A 6,237-nucleotide genomic window follows, 5' to 3' on the forward strand; every position below is an offset into this window, starting at 1 on the left:
GTAATGATTTAAATTGACTTTGATATCGTTACGGAAGAAATCCTTCCTTCAAAACAAATTTTGGTTGAGAGTAAAACTTTATTAATATTCTCATTAGTCTCAGAGATATTTCCATCTTTCCAAACTACCTGTATTATCTTCAACTCTGTGCCCAACACCAAATTCCTTAAAAACATCACGTATTCATACCAATAAAAATATATGTTGACAAATTATTGTCGTATATCTTTAATAGCTTAAAGCAACATCCACATTTCACACTTCACATTGACTTTTTTATTTATAGGTATATTCCGTCTCTTATGAAGCATTTGCAGAGATCATCAACATCCCTGTCTTATAGGGCTCTCTCTCTCTCTCTCTCTCTCTCTCTCTCTCTCTCTCTCTCTCTCTCTCAGAATCAGTTTTTTTACATTCAAGATTGGCGTATCATTAACTTAAGAAGACCGTGGCTGTTACTGGTAAACACATGTAAACACACACACACACACACATATGTATATATATATATATATATATATATATATATATATGTTCAATTGATTCATATAACCTATAATGAACCAAGAAATAGCTCTACTGGCATGCATAGTTACTAAGGAAATAACGATAAGGTTTATTTTCTAACTATTTTACACTCAGAAACGCCCTTATTAACAAACACAAATTCCCAGGTGGATGACGCAACAATCAGGCGTTGGCAAAGACACAGAAATGTTACAATTTTCTTATTCATTATTCGATTTATCAATGCTGATTACGCTTATTATAAGAACATCAAATTACAACATATTCATGCACTTTTTGCCATATAAATATTAATCCATAAATCATTTGATTCTGGATATAATGATATTCTTCAGTCAAGGAAATTCCATTTGGCAGCGCTGTCCCTAACCCGTCCCACCAACCATAACTACGCTGATGATTGTTACTTTGGTCACTTGCACAGATATATGTCTTACTATCCATGTGTTCTGATGAATAAAGGAAATACTAAACACTTTTATAAGTAAGCTCAGGTTGCTTCCGATAGCGTATGAAAAATTTACGCAATTTTCTGATAAAAATATCCATCCCTAATAAGGAAACAATCGTTGGACAATTTGCCAACTACCAATTTTCTAGCCTCTACCCTCCTATGACACTTTTTTGACACACGTGGTCGTCAAATACAGACTATATTAATTGGGACAAGGTACCTCTGATGCCATCTATTGGCGGTAAAGTAAAACTAGTTACGACGTAAGGGGGGAGAAACTGGAGGGTCTGTGTTATTATGCCTTTCGGAATGTAACAATATTGTTATTCTACGTAGTTTTTACTAACAATAAATGTCATACCATGAAACATATTGATCCTCTTCAGGTTTCATAAAAAGGTGATTGAAAATCAAATCAAATAACTGTGTATTACTTGATTTTCTCTCTGATTTTAGTACATGTGGCATTTTGGCGACCCCCGTAACCCCCTAATGTAATTGAAGTAATGATCGTTTGCTGAGGAAATATTTCTGTGACATTTATGGTGATCTTTGTAATTTTTCTAAGAATCATGCCATGCCCAGACAACAAGAAACAGCAAGTTCACGTGCATCTGTTTTATACCAATTTTATGACCCAATAGCAACAGAAATAAAGTAATAAAAATTATAACGAGTGGATGTTGAGGATAATTAGCAATTTGGGACTCTACAGCTAAGGCCATCTATTGACCATGAAAGGAAACAGTGTGTAGAGCTCTTTAATCCTTGCATTCTGGAACCTTCCATGATGTCATTTTGGTATTTTAAGAATAGCGAAAAAATGCTACATAATTTGAACTGAATATTGTTTACACATACCACACGTATTTCTAAATAAGTATTAATCTATCACACTTTTCCAATTAGATAGAGTCATGCATATGAATGAAACAGGGGACGTATGCTGCCATCTTTTGACATGAAGTAGAAACACTCAGGTTTTATTCAAATTCCGAGTAGTTTGTGATTATTAAAATATCCTTTCATGGTATTTTTTTTTTCAAATAATGTATCAAAAATGCATAATTCCAATAATACTATTTGACTTCTGATTTTCTGGCTCTAAGTTATGGTGATTATATGTAAAATACAGATATGTGTACATCGCCTAGTGCAGATACCAATATTCTAAAAGCGAAGAGTTGGAGCTTAGATGTAGAATAAAAAAACCAAAATTTAACCAAAATATATTCATGCCAGCAGCAAATACGTTGTTAGCTAATCATAAGCTTAATCATAGATATTAATTCTCCTTTATTGATATGTTCTTAGGAGACATTCTCCACTTAGCACATTGAGTAACAAAGCAAGGGTTGTTTAAAGTTGAACCACATACAAAATAAATCATCAATGCATTACTAAATTTAGAAGTAAAGATTACGAAAAAAAAATCATTAAATAAATGAGAAGATAGAAGCTAATTGTACGTTGGTCACCGTTTTATTTTTAAACTTTTAACATAATTTTACCAAATATTACAAATGAATCGTCAGGCACTAACTTTATTAAAAGAAAAAACATCGACTGCCGTAATATCACATATATGATTTTTTTTTTTTTTGACTGGGGTTCAAGTCCCGCTCAATCTCGATATTTTCCCCTAGTGTCTGCAACCTTACCATCCTTGTGAGGTAAAGCTGGGGCTTTGGAGGGCGGTTTAGTTCTACTTGCTGAGTCATCAGCAGGCATTGTCTGGCCCTATATGGTCCTAACTTGGGTGGAGAGGGGGCTTGGGTGCTGATCATATACTGTATGTCCTGCTAGTTAGGTTATTGGCACCGTCCATTGCCCCTGTCATTCATGCTCAGCCTTTAAACCATCAACCACTGATCCTCATAATCAACGATATCTGTTGTACTGTACAGTGAAAGTTGTGTTATACAAAAATGGCAATGATTTTATATATATGTATGTATACATGTATTTGCACAGGTCTGAGTACAGTCTGTATCTGTAGGTAGGTAGGTTTATACCTATTTGATTTCCTTGCATGCAGACTCTCTCTCTCTCTCTCTCTCTCTCTCTCTCTCTCTCTCTCTCTCTCTCTCTCTCTCGTAGACTCCCTTTAGAGTCAAACAAAACAACTGTTGTGCAGATGCGCAATTACGTAAACACCTTCTGTTACGAAAGTCTAATCTGTGATCATAAATTCCACTATTCAATGAGTGTAATGCAGTACTAAAAACAATTGACTTCTTGTGTACATTTATATACGTAGCTGTAGGATGCTTCTAAATTAAACGGATATTGCTAGTCTCTACTTTCTGGTAGACAGAATATAGTTGGAATATATATATATATATATATATATATATATATATATATATATATATAATATACAAAAATATATATATAATCTTTATATATATATATATATATATACGTGTGTATATATCTATATATATATATATATATATATATCTATATATATATATTTATATATTATGTATATATACATATATATACATATATATATCTATATATATATATATATATATATATCACTGTCGTAGGGTCACACCACCATATGGTTTAATCATTGTAAAACCGGTTTAGCTTGATCAGTAATGCAAAAGATGATATGATAAATGAAATTAATGCTAATGGTAACACTGATAAGTGAAAATTATTATTAATTTCTGCATAAATATTTCATAAATGCAGGTACCTTGCACAAGTTATTTAGTTGTCTGTATTTCGCTGACATTCATTTAAGACAATATACTTTATATCATTTATTAAAAGAATTTTCGAGGTATTCAATAGTTTGGGATTTAGGTAATATATGGAAATAGCTGTGTAATTAATTTTGATAAATAAAAACACGGTTAAATTAACTCTGTTAAATTATATTCAAGGCAAATGAAAGTTGATCAAGAATACTGGGAAAACGAGTGAGTCTTAGTGGTTCATCATTGGTTAAAATACACGTGTATGATACTCGTATGCGTTCATAACCAAAGATTGAAATATGTATTTGTCATATAGTAACAAATACAGTTTAATTATACACCATTGTGATGCCATTTAACCACTTTATAAAGCGTAATTATTCTAATCACTTTATGATTAAGGAATATTTAATACTATTAAAATAATTGAATAGTGCTTACAAGAGTGTCTCCCTTAAGTCAGGCTGACACTTGCACGAATTTGTGGCACGCATTGTCACGACTCGAGTCGTGAACTGGCGTGAACTCGTCGTGAACTGGCGTGAAGTGTTCGTAAACCCGTCGTGACGTCGTGGCATATCGTGACGAGAATTTTGAAATGTTCAAAATTTTGGTCACGACAAAATTTCGTGACCGAGTCGTGAACTCGTCGGGATGATGCGGGAAGTGCGCAAACTATGCGTGAACTCGTTGCGAACTCGTCGTGCCAGTTCGTATCAATGTGGACAGGTCAGCTGTGATTCTGAGGTAATTTTTTTTTTTTTTAATCTTCCAATTCGTGCCCCAAAATGTCACGACTTGCCACGACGAATTCGTGGCAAAAGGTCGTGCAAGTGTCAGGGTACCTTTATGTATTAGATAGCATAAAAGCAGCCTGGGGAAGCGGGGGGAGGTAGTGGGAGTGGTATGTGATTAGGAAATGCAAATCAAGCTAAAAGTCTTTATAAAAAGAAAGCAATGTTAACTTTCTATTTTGGTTTAGTAAGAAAAATATCTAAGGTGATATGTGTACGGATATTTTATTATCTTCGCCTGAATTAAACACTTTATGATTAAGGAATATTCAATACTATTAAAATACTTGAATAGTGCTTACAAGAGTGTCTCCCTTATGTATAAAATAAGATAAAAGCAGCCTGGGGATGTGGAGGGAGGTAGTGGGAGTGGTATGTGATTAGAAAATACCAATCAAGCTAAAAGTCAAAAAAAAGAAAAAAAAATAATGTTAACTTCATATTTTGGTTAAATAAGAAAAATATCTAAGGCAATATGTGTACGGAAATGTTATCATCTTCGCCTGAATTAAAAACAAAGTAAGCCCCCCTTTTTGTTGACCAATATGAGTTTACATTTGGTTCATGTACTCTTAACCTTCTTAAGTAGGTGATCGTTCAGTAAATCACAGACTAGGCATTATGAAAGTAGACCTAAAATTGATGGTTTTAAGGTCATGAACGGAGGGATACTTTGCGAGAAACAATACCGGAAAAACGTTTCTGGGTTCAGCCCTAATAACCCCTGTCATAAGGATGATAATTCCTTGGTATCTCGGACAAGTAAAGATTTTTGTACAATTTCTCAGCTGGATGATTACTGGTGATTTAACCGAACATAAAGCACGTAATGAGTAACACGCCCTACCCATCACGACGTCTGCATTTAGGGTAATGAAGTCTGTTGAGTGTTTTAAAAGGGGATTTTGGGAGGGGGAGACATAGATAAGAAGGAATATGAATTCCTTTTTCCGAGTATGAACTCCTTCGAAGAGAAAATAATCCTGTTCTTAATTCTGAAATTATAGAGTTCGGCATGTTTAATCTAAAGATTTCAGTTCTGCGCTATAATTTTGTGGAATTCGCCCTCTTAAGATATTGAATGAAAATATGCTTTCTTTACATTTTTCAATGTTTTAGAATCATTACGACGAAAAAAATCGGTATTTACCGTTATGAAAATTACCCATAACCTACCATTTTCTATTAAGTGTGTATTATAAGCGTACTTACGATAAATATAAGAAAATTGAACAGTCACAATAATCAAGAGTCTTAGCCTCAATAGGAGAATAACGGAAACATAGAGGAATTAAGTAAGCAGCTAAAAGGGAAAGGGAAATATATCAGTGCAATAGAAATTCTGTTTCCCTTTGCGTAGCTTAACAAAACATTTACAAAATCATATTGGTGGAATCCCGATGAGAATATAGGTCAAGCTATTTCTGAGCAAAGTAATGAATTATTAAGAAGAGTAAGGATTATTGTCGATAAAAATCCATTACGCCCCTTCACAAAATAACCTAAACCTAATAATAATTGAAGTAATATAGCAGAACAAGCTTATACCAAACCTGAGCAGGACAACATACAAGTTATTTTGTATTCGATGTATATTTATGAGTTTACATCACGTGCTTTGAATTTCTGTATTTTAGAATATTTTAATATACTAATTGTCATTCTCCATTCATTTTCTTTTAATAGTTTTAGAATATTTGTTTCAAGGATGTATCAAATTAAAGTAGAATGTTTAACTTATATTTTA

This window comes from Palaemon carinicauda, chromosome 39 (genome assembly GCF_036898095.1).
Source record: "Palaemon carinicauda isolate YSFRI2023 chromosome 39, ASM3689809v2, whole genome shotgun sequence".
Taxonomy (NCBI): domain Eukaryota; kingdom Metazoa; phylum Arthropoda; class Malacostraca; order Decapoda; family Palaemonidae; genus Palaemon; species Palaemon carinicauda.